Below are 17116 nucleotides of genomic sequence, written 5' to 3'. Positions count from 1 at the left end.
GCTGGGTCATTGAATGTATTTAAGGTGGGGATAGACAGATTTTTGAACGATAAGTGGGTCAAAGATTATGGGGAGTGGGCAGTGAAGTGGAGTTGAGACCTGGATCCAATCAGCCATGATTTTATTGAATGGCGGAGCAGGCTCGAAGGGCCAAATGGTCTACTCCTGCTCCTATTTCTTATGTTCCATACCTGCCCTGGGAGTCTCTGATTGGACAGTGTAGGCGGAGGTTTACTCTGTATCTAATCCGTGCTGCACCTGCCCTGGGAACGTTTCATTCGACAGTGTACATAAGAGCATAAGGAACAGGAGTAGGCCATACGGCCCCTCGATCCTGCTCCGCCATTCAATAAGATCATGGACTCGGCTCCATTTCCCCGCCGGCTCCCCATAACCCCTTATCCCTTTTCGTTTAAGAAACTGTCTATTTCTATCTTAAATTTATTCAATGTCCCAGCTTCTACAGCTTTCTGAGGCAGAGAATTCCACAGATTTAGAACCCTGTGAGAGAAGAAATTTCTCCTCATCTCTGTTTTAAATGGGCGGCCCCTTATTCTAAGATCATGCCCTCTAGTTCTCGTCTCCCCCATCAGTGGAAACATCCTCTCTGCATCCACCTTGTTGAGCCCCCTCATAATCTTATACATTTCGATAAGATCGCCTCTCATTCTTCTGAACTCCAGTGAGTAGAGGCCCAACCTACTCAACCTTTCCTCATAAGTCAACCCTCTCATCCCCGGAATCAACCGAGTGAACCTTCTCTGAACTGCCTCCAAAGCAACTATATCCTTTCGTAAATATGGAAACCAAAACTGCACACAGTATTCCAGGTGTGGCCTCACCAAAACCTTGTATAGCTGCAGCAAGACTTCCCTGCTTTATACTCCAACCCCTTTGCAATAAAGGCCAAGATACCATTCACCTTCCTGATCACTTGCTGTATCTGCATACTATCCTGTTGTGTTTCATGCACAAGTACCCCCAGGTCCCGCTGTACTGTGGCACTTTGCAACCTTTCTCCATTTAAATAATAACTTGCTCTTTGATTTTTTTCTGCCAAAGTGCATGACCTCACACTTTCCAACATTATACTCCAACTGCCAAATTTTTGCCCACTCACTGAGCCTGTCTATGTCCTTCTGCAGATTTTTTGTGTCCTGCTCACACATTGCTTTTCCACCCATCTTTGTATTGTCAGCAAACTTGGCTACGTTACACTCAGTCCCTTCTTCCAAGTCGTTAATAGAGATTGTAAATAGTTGGGGACCCAGCACTGATTCCTGCGGCAGCCCACTAGTTACTGGTTGCCAACCAGAGAATGAACCATTTATTCCGACTCTCTGTTCTCTATTAGTTAGCCAATCCTCTATCCATGCTAATATATTACCCCCAACTCCGTGAACTTTTATCTTGTGCAGTAACCTTTTATGTAGCACGTTGTCAAATGCCTGCTGGAAGTCCAAATACACCATATCCACTGGTTCCACTTTATCCACCCTGTTCGTTACATCCTCAAAGAACTCCAGCAAATTTATCAAACATGACTTCCCCTTCATAAATCCATGCTGACTCTGCCTGATCGAATTTTGCTTATCCAAATGTCCTGCTACTGCTTCTTTAATAATGGACAAGGGCAACATTTTCCCAACCACAGATGTTAGGCTAACTGGTCTATAGTTTCCTGTTTTTTGTCTGCCTCCTTTTTTAAATAGGGACGTTACATTTGCAGTTTTCCAATCTGCTGGGACCTCTCCACAATCCAGGGAATTTTGGTAAATTACAACCAATACATCTACAATCCCTGCCGCTACTTCTCTTAAGACCCTAGGATGCACGCCATCAGGTCAAGGGGATATATCTGCCTTCAGTCCCATTATCTTACTGAGTACCACCTCCTTCGTGATTGTGATTGTGTTAAGTTCTCCCCCCCCCCCCCCCCCCCCATAGCCCCTTGACTATCCACTGTTGGAATATTGTTGGTGTCCTCTAACGTAAAGACTGATACAAAATATTTGTTCAGAGTTTCTGCCATCTCCATGTTTCCCATTATTAATTCCCCGGTCTTGTCCTCTAAGGGACCAACATTTACTTTAGCCACTCTTTTCCTTTTTATATACCTATAGATACTCTTGCTATCTGTTTTTATATTTAGTGCTAATTTACTCTCATAGTCTATCTTCCCTTTCTTCTTCATTTTTTTTAGTCGTTCTTTGCTGACTTTTAAAAGCTTCCGAGTCTTCTGTCCTTCCACTAGTTTTGGTCACTTTGTATGCCCTTGTTTTTAGTTGGATACCGTCCTTTATTTCTTTAGCTAGCCACGGATGACTATCTTTTCTCTTGCACCCTTTCCTCCTCACTGGAATGTATTTTTCTTGAGAGTTGTGAAATATCTCCTTAAATGTACACCACAGTTCATCAACCGTCCTACACATTAATCTATTTTCTCAGTCCATTTTACCCAACTCTGCCCTCATATCTTCATAGTCTCCTTTATTTAAGCTTAGTATGCTGGTTAGAGATCCAACTTTCTCACCCTCCATCTGAATTTGAAATTCAATCATGTTATGATCACTCATTCCGAGGGGATCCTTTACTCGGAGATTGTTTATTAATCCTGTCTCATTACACAGGATCAGATCTAAGATAGCCTGCCTCCTGGTTGGTTCTGTTACATACTGCTCAAGGAACCTGTCCCTTATGCACTCCATGAACTCCTCCTCAAGGCTGCCCTGACCAATTTGATTTGTCCAATCAATATGGAGGTTAATATCACCTATGATTATTACTGTTCTCTTTTTACAAGCCCCCACTATTTCCTGGTTTATGCTGCGACCAACAGAGTTGTTACTGTTCGGGGGCCTATAGACTATGCCCACCAGTGACTTTTTCCCCTTATTATTCCTTATCTCCACCCAAACTGTCTCAACACCCTTATCATTTGAGCCAATATCGTTTCTTACTATTGCAGTGATTCCATCCTTTATCCATAGAGCTACCCCACCTCCTTTTCCTTTCTGTCTGTCCTTCCGGATTGTCAAGTACCCCTGAATTATTTAATTCCCAGTCCTGGTCACCTTGCAACCACATCTCTCTAATGGCTGTCAGATCATAACCATTTGTCTCAATTTGTGCCGTCAACTTATCTATTTTGTTACAAATGCTACGTGCATTTGGACACAGTGCCTTTAAGGTTTTTTTTTACCTTTTTTTCCTGCTTGTATCCTCTCCTTCAATTTCACTTTCTTTATTTTTGCTTTCTAATTCCAGCTTTACTCCTCCCTATTGAATCTTTTTCAGGTTCCCATCCCCCTGCCAAGCTAGATAAACCCTCCCCAACAGCACTAGCAAGGATATTGGTCCTTGCTATGTTGAGGTGCAACCCGTCCGGCTTGTACAGGTCCCGCCTCCCCCGGAAGCAGTCCCAATGCCTCAGGAAGCTAAAGCCCTCCCGCCTGCACCATCTCTCCAGCCATTTGTACTCACTAGCTCGTGGCACCGGGAGTAATCCAGAGATTACTACCTTTTTGAGGTCCTGCTTTTTAATTTCTCTCCTAGCTCCCTAAACTCTGCCTGCAGGACCTCATCCCTCTTCCTACCCATGAGACCAAAGAGGGTTTTTATTCCAACCTCAAAACATCCCTGACCTGCATCCCTGTGGGCGACAAACTGATCCTCCTTGGCAACTTCAACGCCAGGGTCGGCAAGGACACAGCCCTCTGGGGAGGCATGATTGACCGAGAAGGGTCAGGGAAAGACCACTCCAGCGGTACCCTACTCCTGACAATGTCTAGAACACGAACTCCTCATCAACAACACCTTGTTCCGACAGAGGGACAAATACAAGGCATCGTGGCAACATCCTCGCTCCAAATACTGGCACCTGCTTGACTATATCATCGTCCAAGCCCGCGATCGCAAGGATGTGCACATCACCCGGGCCATGACAGGAGTTGACGACTGCTGAACGGACCACCGCCTAATCCGATCCATCATTGACATCAACGTAGCCCCAAAGCGATGGTCGCAACAGAAGCAGTGTCACAAAAAAAGTCACTGCCAGGGCACTTAAGGACCCAACTAAGAGAGCCCTTTACAGTCAGCACCTCACAGCTAACCTGGCGTGCCTTGAGGACCCCGAGACGCAGAATTCCCACAGTGCTATTATCTGAATGGTGACAGATTAGGAAAAGGGGAGGTGCACTGAGACCTGGGTATCATGGTACATCAGTCATTGAAGGTTGGCATGCAGGTACAGCAGGCGGTTAAGAAAGCAAATGGCATGTTGGCCTTCATAGTGAGGGGATTTGAGTACAGGGGCAGGGAGGTGTAACTACAGTTGTACAGGGCCTTGGTGAGGCCACACCTGGAGTATTGTGTACAGTTTCGGTCTCCTAACTTGAGGAAGGACATTCTTGCTGTTGAGAGAGTGCAGCGAAGGTTCACCAGACTGATTCCCAGGATGGCGGGACTGACATCTCAAGAAAGACTGGATCAACTGGGCTTGGATTCACTGGAGTTCAGAAGAATGAGAGGGGATCTCATAGAAACGTTTAAAATTCTGACGGGTTTAGACAGGTTAGATGCAGGAAGAATGTTCCCAATGTTGGGGAAGTCCAGAACCAGGGGTCACAGTCTAAGGTTAAGGGGCATGCCATTTAGGACCGAGATGAGGAGAAACTTCTTCACCCAGAGAGTGGTGAACCTGTGGAATTCTCTGCCACAGAAAGTTATTGAGGCCAATTTACTAAATATATTCAAAAAGGAGTTAGATGTAGTCCTTACTACTCGGGGGATCAAGGGGTATGGCGAGAAAGCAGGAATGGGGTACTGAAGTTGCATGTTCAGCCATGAACTCATTGAATGGCGGTGCAGGCTCAAAGGGCCGAATGGCCTACTCCTGCACCTATTTTCTATGTTTCTATGCTTGGTCTGTCCTCCAGGCCTCCATAACCAGTGCCTGCAACGAGATGCTCGGTCACTCAACCAGGAAATACCAGGACTGGTTTGATGAGAATGATCAGGAGATTCAAGAGCTCATCAATTGCAAGCGCAGGGCATTTCTGAGCCTTAAACAGCAACCCAACTCGGGAGCAACATTACAGACGGCTAAAGGCTAAGGTCCAACAAAAAACCCGGTACCTAAAGAACAGGTGGTGCATAGAGAAGGCACAGGAGATACAGCAGCTGGCCGACAGCCATGATATACGAGGATTCTTCATCGCAGTCAAGGCCACCTACGGTCCAAACACCCAAGGCCCCATCGCGCTTCTGGCCAAGAATGGGGAAACACTCATCAAGGACACCGAGGCAGTCAGGGCCCGCTGGAAGGAGCACTTCAAAGATCTCCTCAACCGAGACTCTGCCTTTGACTCGAGTGTTCTCGACTCCATTCTGCAGCATGCTACCCGCCACCACCTCAGTGAGACCCCAACACGAAGTAGAAAAAGCCATAAGACAGCTAAAAAACAACAAGGCTACGGAAGTGGATGGAATCTCTGCTGAGGCACTGAAGTATGGCAGAGAGGCACTGCTGGCGTGAATACACAACCTCATCTGATCTGGAGGGAGGAGAGCATGTTGGGAGATCTTAGAGATGCAGTGCTTGTGACCATCTTTAAAAAAGGGGACAAGTCCGACTCGGGAATCTCCCTGCTATCAGCCACTGGGAAAGTCGTTGCTAGAGTCCTCCTCAATCGCCTTCTCCCCATGGCCGAGGAGTTCCTCCTGGAGTTACAGTATGGATTTTGTCCCCTCCGGGGCACAGCGGAGATGATTTTTGCAGAACGACAGCTGCAGGAAAAATGCAGGAAACAGCGCCAGCCCTTATACATGGCATTCTTCGACCGTACAAAGGCCTTTAGCACTGTCAACCGCGAGGGTCTATGGAGCATCCTCCTCAGTTTCGGATGCCCCCCAAAAGTATGTCACCATCCTTCGCCTGCTCCACGACAACATGCAGGTCGTGATCCTTGCGTGGATCCATCACAGACCCAATCCACAGCCGGACTGGGGTCAAGCAGGGCTGCGTCATCGCCCCAACCCTCTTCTCAATCTTCCTCGCTGCCATGCTCCACCTCACAGTTGACAAGCTCCCCGCTGGAGTGGAACTAAACTACAGAACCAGTGGGAAAATGTTCAACCTTCACCACCTCCAGGCTACGAACAAGAGCACTCCAACCTCTGTCATCGAGCTACAGTACACGGACGATGCCAGCGTCTGTGCACACACAGAGGCTGAATTCCAGGACATAGTCAACGTACTTACCAAGGCATATGAAAGCATGGGCCTTGCGCTAAACATCAGTAAGACAAAGGTCCTCCACAAGCCTGTTCTCACCACACAGCACTGCCCGCCCCCCCACCCCCCCCCCCAGGCATGGCCCTGGACAACGTGGACCACTTCCCTTATCTCGGGCACTTCCAATCAACAAGAGCAGGCATTGATGACGAGATCCAACACCATCACCAGTGCAGTCTTCGGCTGCATGAGGAAAAAAGTGTTTGAAGACCAGGCCCTCAAAACTGTCACCAAGCTCATGGTCTACAGGGCCGTAGTAATACCCGCCCTCCTGTATGGCTCAGAGACATGGACCATGTACAGTAGACACCTCAAGTCGCGGGAGAAATACCAGCAATGATGTCTCCGCAAGATCCCACAAATCCACTGGAAGGACAGATGCACCAATATTAGCGTCCTCATCAAGGTCAACATCCCCAGCATTGAATCACTGACCACACTTGATCAGCTCCATTGGGCGGGCCACATAGTTCTCATGCCAGACACGAGACTCCCAAAGCAACCGCTCTACTCGGAACTCATCCACGACAAATGAGCCAAAGGTGGGCAGAGGAAATGTTACAAGGACACCCTCAAAGCCTCCCTGATAAAGTGTGATATCCCCACTGACACCTGGGAGTCCCTGGCCAAAGACCGCCCGAAGTGGAGGAAGTGCATCCAGGAGGGCGCTGAGCACCTCGAGTCTCTTCGCCGAGAGCATGCAGAAATCAAGCGCAGGCAGCAGAAAGAACGTGCAGCAAACCAGGCTCCCCGCCCACCCTTTCCTTCAACCACTGTCTGTCCCACCTGTGACAGAGACTGTGGTTCCCGTATTGGACTGTACAGCCACCTAAGAACTCATGCTAAGAGTGGAAGCAAGTCTTCCTCGATTCCGAGGCACTGCCTATGATGATGACATTGGGGAGAGACCGTTTACTAGCTCTGTGTAGGTGGGAAGGGATTCACTCAGTTATCCAAGCTCCTGACACAAGCGCATTCACCTGCATTGAGTGTGGGTTTCTTCTGACACACTGACTTGTTCACACTGTTAAAAGATCATTTAAATGTTCTGACTGCGAAGAGCTTTAAAAGCACAAAAGATCTGCTGACGCATCATGTCCTCTGGGGCGAGGCCGTTCACCTGCTCCGTGTGGGAAGGGATTCGCTCAGTCATGCACTCTGCTCAGATACCAGCGAGTTCACAACAACCTGCAGTGGATGGATTTTGCTGTTATTGCTGCTGTTAATCACGGCAGCGTGGAGGCCCCGACCTGCGAGAAACCACCAGCGGCAGGTCGGGGCCATAAAAGGAGCGGAGGTGCGGCGGCCTGGGAGCAGCGTGGAGGCCACTTCAGGGAGCAGTACGAGCTGGTGCAAGAGGGCGACGACTTGGAGAAGGGCGACTGGATTGGAAGTCACCAAAATCAAGGTCACTGATTGGAGCATGGGCAAGTACAGCAGGAGAGGTGGCAAGCAGCAGAGGAGCGGCGAGGTCGGGGCGAAGGAGCGGTGAGAGATTGTAGAGGGACGTGATCGGGGCCCTGGAGAGGTGTGAGTTCAGGGCCCAGGGGCAGCACGGGCCCAGCCCACACTGTGATATGTGTGTGCACGAGGTCAGTGCAGCAGAGCTTGTCTCCAGTTGCCACTGGAACAAGACCTAGCTCGGTCAAGCCCGTGTGGTGGCCGGTGTACAACGGCCATCACACATTAAAAGAAATCCATGCACAGGCATCTTCCACCCTTCAACATGTAGTTCAGGACCTGGAATATTAGGTCCTTCATTGAAACACCTGTGAACTCATCCCTTTTTGGTGAGGAAGCAAGTCATCCTCGATACAAGGGACCGCCGAAGAAGTAATCACATCCAGGACTGAATCATGTTGACTATGGCAATCGTGCTTTATTTCTGCTGATATTAATAACCCTATAACTGGGCTTGAGTTTAATATTCTGGATAAATATTAAATAAATCAGCTTTTTTCAAACACAGTGACGAATATTTGATTTCTCTATGATGAGACTTATTAATGTTCTGTTACCGACTATTCTATTTTTGGGCCTTTTCTTACACTAGATTATTTCAGTTTTCATCTAGTTCGCATTCTATCACATCAAATCCCAAGCTTGTTCCGTTTGTGTACATGGCTTGTGGGTGTGATAGACTGAACTGTGGTGTCTCACTTTACACTCATTGGATGTTCTCAGACCCACCCCTTTATAGAAATATCTCGCATAAGATTTTAAATCTGTTATTTTCTGTACCAGTTATCCCTTTTTGGATCTGATTTTTTTAAACTCCTCCACACATATTGCATGTGACAGCCTTTGAAATATTCTGATCTTTGTAATCGTCATTGCTGATTTGGCTGGTCTCGTTGATTGAATCTCTTGTCACTATCACACATTGCACTATTTCTTTAATCGAGATCATTGTTTCAAATGCTTGCTTTATCATGACATTAGGTCCTCCATTGATCCCCGTCAATAATCGTTAGTTACAGGCTGGGATTTGGGTATAGGTTTCGGGGTTAGTGGTTGGGGCCAGTGATTATTAGTTAGGATTGGGGTTAATGGTTGGGGCTGGTGATTATTGGTTAGGATTGGGGTTAATGGTTGGGGCTGGTGATTATTGGTTAGCGTTGGGGTTAATGGTTGGGGCTGGTGATTATTGGTTAGGATTGGGGTTAATGTTTGGGGCTGGTGATTATTGGTTAGCATTGGGGTTAATGGTTGGGGCTGGTGATTATTGGTTAGGATTGGGGTTAATGAATGGGGCTGGTGATTATTGGTTAGCATTGGGGTTAATGGTTGGGGCTGGTGATTATTGGTTAGGATTGGGGTTAATGGTTGGGGCTGGTGATTATTGGTTAGGATTGGGGTTAATGGTTGGGGCCGGTGATTATTGGTTAGCGTTGGGGTTAATGGTTGGGGCCGGTGATTATTGGTTAGCGTTGGGGCTGGTGGTTATTGGTTAGGGTTGGGGCCGGTGGTTATTGGTTGGGGCCGGTGGTTATTGGTTAGGATTGGGGCTAGTGATTGGGGCCGGTGATTATTGGTTAGGATTGGGGTTAGTGGTTGGGGCTGGTGGTTAGTATTGGGGTTAGTGGTTGGGGCCGGTGATTATTGGTTAGTGGTTGGGGCCGGTGATTATTGGTTAGGATTGGGGTTAATGGTTGGGCCCGCTGGTTATTGGTTGGGGATAGTCGATACGATGTTCGGTTTACGAATTAGTGATTAGGGTTTGAAACTACTATTGACAACGCAGTGTCACGAGACCCGTCGATTTTAATTTCATTTTTTTTAATAAACCTCACGCAGACGAGTCAGAAAACAGCCTCATGAATTGTTCATGTCAGGAACCTTCTTTCTGACCGAGTCCCATTTCCTCCCTCCTTTCACATCTCGACATTTCTCATAGAAAAAACACAGGGACATTAGACTTTGGGACAAGAAAATGTGGATCCAGGTTGTTATGTATGTAAACATTGTAACTGTGTAAGACTTGCCACCAGGGGGCGCAACTGTTGGACGCCCCAGGATCACCTGCACACCTCATGCAAGGGAATATAAAAGGTTGTCTGCCATGCTGCTTAGGTGCTCTGGAGTTGTATTAAAGAGACTAAGGTCACATCAGTTTTTGCTCACAGTTCTCAGTCTTGTGGAGTTCTTCCATACTTAACAATTGGCGACGAGGAACAGATCACAAACTTTCACGCGGTCATGGCTGCTGTTGGTATTTTAGAGAGATTTGTCGAGGGCAAAGGTTGGGAAGCCATCGTTGAGCGCCTCGACTAGTACTTCGCAGCCAACAAGCTGGATGGGGATGATAAAGCGATCAAGCGTAGGGTAATTCTCCTCATTGTGTGTGGGTCCACAATATACGGCCTCATCAAGAATCTGCTAGCACCAGAAAAACCAGCGGAGAAGACATATACAGAGTTGTGTACGCTGGTTCGTAACCATCTCAAGCTGAAGGCGAGCGTCTTAATGGCCAGGTATCGCTTCCACACGCACCACCGCTCCGAGGGCCAGGATGTGGCGAGTTACGTCGCTGACCTGAGACACCTGGTGGGAACTTGTGAATTTGATGGATTTTTGGGGGAAATGCTGCGGGACTTTTTCGTGCTTGGCATCGGCCATGAGGTCATTCTTCGCAAGCTTCTGTCTGCCGAATCCCTAGACCTGAGCAAGGCTATCACGATAGCCCAGGCATTCATATCCACAAGCGATAATACCAGACAGATATCTTCCCAGCATCGAAGCTCACCGGCAAGTACTGTGCATAAAATAATGTCACTAGCAGGCAGAACTGTATATGGCAGGGCCTACACGCCTGCAGCTGCAAGACCTAGGCTGACTCAGAGTCCGCCATTGGGCATGAATGCAAATCCATTCACACCATGTTGGCGCTGCGGAGGTAATCATCGAGTCCATCAAAGTCGATTCAACCACTACGTGTGCAACGGCAGCGAAACAATTGGGCACCTCCAGCGAATGTGCAAGAGTGCTGCAACTCACCTCGTGGCAGAGTTGGCAGAGGATGATCGATCCGGCATGGATCTCGCAGAACAAACAAGAGAGGCAACTCGAGCCGAGGAAGAAGTGTATGGGGTACACACCTTCACCACCGAGAGCCCTCCTATCATGCTGAAAGTCAAATTGAACGGTATTTCGGTATCAATGGAGTTGGACACGGGGGCGAGTCAGTCAATTATGAGCCAGAAGGCTTTTGAGAAACTGTGGGGCAACAAGGCACAAAGGCCCAAACTGAGCCCGATTCAGACAAAGCTGTGCACCTACACCAAAAAGCTCATACCAGTCATTGACAGTGCAGCGGTTAAGGTATCGGATCATGGAGCTGTGCATGATTTATCACTGTGGATTGTACCAGGCGATGGCCCAATGCTATTCAGCAGAAGCTGGCTGGGAAAGATTCAATAGAACTGGGATGACATCAAAGTACGATCTTCAGTGGATGATGCCTCGTGCGCCCAAGTACTGAGCAAGTTTCCGTCACTATTTGAACCAGGCATCGGCAACTTCACAGGTGCCAAGGTGCAGATCCATCTAGTCCCTGATGCAAGGCCCATTCATCACAAGGCCCGAGCAGTTCCGTACATGATGAGGGAGAAAGTCGAGATTGAGCTGAACAGACTTCAACGAGAGGGAATCATATCACCAGTTGAGTTCAACGAGTAGTCCTGTCTGATTGTTCCGGTGTTAAAAGCGATGGCATGGTCAGAATCTGCTGAGACTACAAGGTAACAATCGAGTCTCTTTACAAGACCAGTACCCGCTACCCAAGGTGGATGACCTGTTCGCAACATTAGTGGGGGGGTGGGGGGGAGGGGGAAGTCGTTCACCAAGTTGTAACCTCCGCCTACATGACACAGGAGCTGGCTGAATCTACGAAAAGATTGATGTTCATCAACATGCACAAAGGACTGTCTATATACCACAGATGCCCTTTTGGGATTCGCTCGGCTGCTGCCATCTTCCAGAGGAACATGGAGAGTCTGCTGAAATCGGTTCTGTGCACCGTTGTGTTCAAGACGACATCCTGATCACCGGTCGAGACACCACCGAACACTTGCACAACCTGGAAGAGGTTCTAAGTCGACTAGACAGAGTGGGACTTGGGCTGAAACGCTCCAAGTGTGTTTTCCTGGTGCCAGAGATCGAATTTTTGGGGAGAAAGATTGCGGCAGACGGCATCAGGCCAACGGACTCAAAGACAGAGGCCATCAAGAATGCACCCAGACCACAGAATGTGATGGAGCTGCGTTCGTTCCTGGGATTCCTCACTATTTTGGTAACTTTCTACCCGGGTTAAGCACTTTGCTGGAACCGTTGTACATGTTGCTACTGAGGGGTGACGACTGGGTTTGGGGTAAATCACAAGAGACAACCTTTGAGAAGGCCAGAAACCGACTTTGTTCCAATAAGTTACTTGTACTGAATGACCCGTGTAAACGATTAGTGTTAGCTTGTGATGCATCTTCGTACGGGGTCAGCTGTGTGTTACAGCAAACCAATGTATCGGGAAAACTTCAACTGGTTGCATATGCATCTAGAAGTCTGTCTAAGGCTGAAAGAGCCTACAGTATGGTTGAGAAAGAGGCATTAGCATGTGTATATGGGATTAAGAAAATGCACCAATACCTATTTGGACTTCAGTTTGAGCTTGAAACCGACCACAAACTGCTCATTTCACTGTTTTCAGAAAACAAAGGTATAAACAATAATGCTTCATCCCACATCCAAAGATGGGCACTAACATTGTCTGCCTATGACTATGTTATCCGCCACAGACCAGGCATGGAGAACTGTGCTGATGCCCTCAGTCGGCTACCATTGCCCACTACCGGGGTGGAAATGGCACAGCCCGCAGACTTGCTTCTGGTCATGGATGCTATTGAGAGCGAGGGGTCACCCGTCACTGCTCGCCACATCAGGACCTGGACCAGCCAGGATCCTGTGCTATCACTTGTAAAAGGTTGCATCCTCAATGGGAGCTGGTCAGCCGTTCCCGGGGAAATGCAAGATGAAATTAAGCCATTACACTGACGCAAAGTTGCAATCTCCATGCAGTTGGATTGTCTCTTATGGGGTAATCATGTGGTTTTGCCCAAAAATAGGCAGGGAAACGTTTATACATGACCTACACAATATCCACCCAGGCATAATCATGCTGAAGGCTATAGCCAGGTCGCATGTTTGATGGCCCTGCATTGACTCGGACTTAGAGTCATGCGTACACCAGTGCAACACGTGCTCACAACTGAGCAATGCACCAAGGGAGTCTCCATTGAGTCTGTGGTCATGCTCCTCCAAACTGTGGTCCAGGATCCACATAGATTTTGCTGGCCCCTTTCTCGGAAAGATGTTTTTTAGTTGTAGTGAACGCTTACTCTAAAAGGATGGAATGTGTAATCATGTCATCCAGCACATCCACTGCCACCACTGAAAGCCTGCGGGCTATGTTCGCCACCCCTGGCTTGCCCGATGTCCTTGTCAGTGCCAATGGACCATGTTTCACCAGCTCAGAATTCATCACGTTTATGACCCGCGATGGCATCAAGCATGTAGCATGTCAGGTCTTCCCTGTTTAAGCCCGCATCCAACGGTCAAGCAGAACGGGCAGTCTAAACTATCAAGCAGAGCTTGAAACGTGTGACGGAAGGCTCCTTGCAGACCCGCTTATCTCGGGTTCTGCTCAGCTACCGGATGCGACCCCACTCACTCACTGGGGCTCCCCCTGCAGAATTGTTAATGAAGAGAGCACTCAAAACCAGGCTCTCCCTAGTCCACCCGAATCTAAATGATCATGTGGAAACCCGACGTCGCCGGCAAAACATGTACCACAATCGCGTGGCTGTATCATGTGACATTGATGTTAACGACCTTGTGTTTGTCCTTAATTACAGTCATGGTCATAAATGGGTCGCTGGCACTGTCTTGGCCAAGGAGGGGAATAGTGTGTTTGTAGTCAAACTATTGAATGGACAAACGTGCAGAAAGCATTTGGATCAGACCAAACTGCAGTTCACCGACAACCAGGAACAACCGAAGGAGGACATCACCATCATCAACACACGAACACACACCCAACCATCAATCGACCTCACTATCAATCAAGAGGATGAACCCACCATTCCCAACAGTCCTGTCAGACCAGCTGTGCTTCAGTGCAGCAAAAGTCCGACCAACTCACCCATGCCGGAGTTTGAACTCAGACGATCAACCAGGAAGCGTAGGGCCCCGGATTGTCTCAACTTATAAATAATTTGTATCAAAGACTTTGGGAGGGCGTGATGTTATGTATGTAAACATTGTAACTGTGTAAGACATGCCACCAGAGGGCATAATTGTTGGAAGCCCAACGGTCACCTGAATAACTCGTGCAAGGGAGTATAAAAGGTTGTCTGCCATGCTGCTTAGGCACTCTGAAGTTGTATTAGAGAGACTAAGGTCACATTAGTTTTTACTCACAGTACTCAGTCTTGTGGAGTACTTAACACCCTGCCTGCTCACCATAACCCTTTATTCCATTATTGCTCAAAAATCTGTCTATCTCCGCCTTAAATATATTCAATGACCCAACCTCCACGGCTCCCTGGGGCAGAGAATTCCACAGATTTACAAACCTCTGAGTGAAGAAATTGCTCCTCATCCCAGTTTTAAACGGGCTGAGGAGAAAGGCTGCATTTGTAAATAGAACAGGATTTACTGTGATTACATTGGGCACTAAACCATGTTCATTCTGGCAACTCTTCTTTGTTTCTGATGATCTTAATAACCCCTATACCTGTGCTGGCGATTAATATTGTGCATAAATATTGAATAAATTATCTTTGTTTCAAACACTGTGTCGAATATTTGGTTCCTCCATGATCAGAGGAGACGAATTGATGTTCTGTTACCGACTGTTCCATTTTAGTGCTTTTTCTTAATCTAACTTATATCATTTCTCACCTAGTTCACCTTCTATCAAACCCCAAACTTGTTCTGTTTGAGTACATGAGTTGTGGTTGTAGTAGACGGCAGTGTCTCACTTTAAACTCAGCTGAAATCCTTTGAACTACCCCTTTATTGAACTGGTTTGCATAAGATTTGAAATCCGTTAATTTCTGGAACAGTTAATCCGTTTTTGGAACCAATTTAATTTTTAAAAACTCATCCACACATTTTGCACATGAAAGGGCAGCGAAATATTCTGATATTTGTAATTGTCATTGCCACAAACTCAGTTCCCTAGCGACTGACCCCATCCCTCTCCCCAACTTCTGTCTGAGGCTGAACCAGACTGTTCGCAACTTTGGTGTCATACTTAACCTTGAAATCAGTTTTTGACCATATATCCGCAGCATAACTAAGATTGCCTTTTTCCACCTCTGTAACATCGCCCATCTCTGCTCTTGCCTCAGCTCATCCACTGCCGTAGCCCTCATCCATGCCTTTGTTACTTCTGAACTTTTATATTGCAACGCACTCCTACATATTCCACCCTACATAAACTAGAGTTGATCCAAAACTCAGCTGCCTGTGTCCTAACTCACACCCTGGATGTGTTTGATGGAACAATATAGAGGTATATTTACTCTGTATCTAACCTGTGCTTTACCTACCCTGGGAGTGGTTGATGGGGCAGTGTAGAGGGAGTTTTACTCTGTACCTATCCCGTGCTGTACCTGCGATGGGAGTGTTTGATGGATCAGTCCATGGGGAGCTTTACTCTTTGACTAACCCGTGCTGTGCCTGTTGTGGGACTGTTTGATGGGACAGCATAGAGGGAGATTAACTTTGTATCTAACCCATGCTGTACCTACCCTGGGAGTGTTTTGGACTGTGTAGAGGGAGCTTTACTCTGTAAAGCAAATGGCATGTTGGCCTTCATAGCAAGGGGATTTGAGTACAGGGGCAGGGAGGTGTTGCTACAGTTGTACAGGGCATTGGTGAGGCCACACCTGGAGTATTGTGTACAGTTTTGGTCTCCTAACCTGAGGAAGGATATTCTTGTTATTGAGGGAGTGCAGCGAAGGTTCACCAGACTGATTCCCGGGATGGCGGGACTGACCTATCAAGAAAGACTGGATCAACTGGGCTTGTATTCACTGGAGTTCAGAAGAATGAGAGGGGACCTCATAGAAACATTTAAAATTCTGACGGGGTTAGACAGGTTAGATGCAGGAAGAATGTTCCCAATGTTGGGGAAGTCCAGAACCAGAGGTCACAGTCTAAGGATAAGGGGTAAGCCATTTAGGACTGAGATGCGGAGGAACTTCTTCACCCAGAGAGTGGTGAACCTGTGGAATTTTCTACCACAGAAAGTTGTTGAGGCCAATTCACTAAATATATTCAAAAAGGAGTTAGATGAGGTCCTTACTACTAGGGGGATCAAGGGGTATGGCGAGAAAGCAGGAATGGGGTACTGAAGTTGAATGTTCAGCCATGAACTCATTGAATGGCGGTGCAGGCTAGAAGGGCCGAATGGCCTACTCCTGCACCTATTTTCTATGTTTCTATCTAACCAATGCAGTATCTACTCTGGAATGCTTGGGACAGGTTAGAGGGAGATATACTTCGTATTTAACTTGTGTTGCACTTGCCCTTGGAATGTCTGGTGGAACTGTGTTGAGGAAGCTTTACTCTGTATCTAAGCAAGGCAAATATATCCTTCCTTAGATAAGGAGACCAAAACTGTGCACAGTCCTCTAGGTGTGGTTCGGGAGTAAAGGGTTCTGGGGAGCTGAGTCTATGATCAGACCCGCCAAGATCTTACTGAATGGGGAGCAGGCTCGGGGGGTCCGGGTGGCCCACTACTGCTCCGATTTCTCATGGTCTTATGTACCCAGCATGCCCCGCAGGCGAGAATGTGCCTCACCCAGACTACAGGAGCTCAGTGCGCAGGCGCGGGTCGTGTAATGGCGGAGGGGACACATTTTAGACCGGCTCTAAAGAAGTGTCCTTTTCAGCGGGACAGAGCGGAATAATAGACCAGCGGGGAGCCGGGGAGGCTTCATGAACAACCGGTGCCCGCCGCAAGCCCGAAACAATAACCGGAATATCGGCAGTTGCAGCTTACGGGCTTTCTCCCGATCACAGACCCAAGCTATCGGCGGCCATCTTGGTGTAGGAAGGCAGGTTCAACGGTTGGCCATTTTGATTCAGTGAGCAGAACAGCGCGTGCGCGGCCATTTTGATGCAGGAATTCAGTGAATGATGTCTGTCTCGAACTGAACCCAGCCAGAGTCAGCACCTTCAGGGGAGGGGAACCAGTGAGAGTGTCGAGCTGAACCCAGCCAGAGTCAGCACCTTCAGGGGAGGGGAACCAGTGAG

General features: G+C 47.8%; 2 protein-coding genes across 10 annotated transcripts in view; one reads left to right on the top strand and one right to left on the bottom strand.

Annotated features, from left to right (window-relative positions):
* LOC139254510 (zinc finger protein 664-like) overlaps positions 1-17116 on the bottom strand; it is a 77885-nt gene that overhangs the window by 8625 nt on the left and 52144 nt on the right. The gene's annotated exons all lie outside the window — the stretch shown is intronic.
* LOC139254506 (zinc finger protein 436-like) overlaps positions 1-17116 on the top strand; it is a 38371-nt gene that overhangs the window by 11753 nt on the left and 9502 nt on the right. Inside the window, exon 3 of one of the 9 annotated variants that reach the window (XR_011592021.1) lies at positions 13705-14641. The exons of 5 other annotated variants lie outside the window; for them this stretch is intronic. The gene's annotated coding sequence lies outside the window, so the exon portion shown is untranslated. Of the gene's footprint in view, positions 1-13704; positions 14642-16699; positions 16948-17116 lie in introns of those variants that run through there. 3 more of the 9 variants (XM_070873728.1, XM_070873729.1, XM_070873727.1) reach the window with 3 other exon arrangements.

The sequence above is a fragment of the Pristiophorus japonicus genome, unplaced genomic scaffold, assembly GCF_044704955.1.
Source record: "Pristiophorus japonicus isolate sPriJap1 unplaced genomic scaffold, sPriJap1.hap1 HAP1_SCAFFOLD_557, whole genome shotgun sequence".
NCBI lineage: Eukaryota > Metazoa > Chordata > Chondrichthyes > Pristiophoridae > Pristiophorus > Pristiophorus japonicus.
This window is presented reverse-complemented; position numbering and strand designations above follow the sequence as displayed.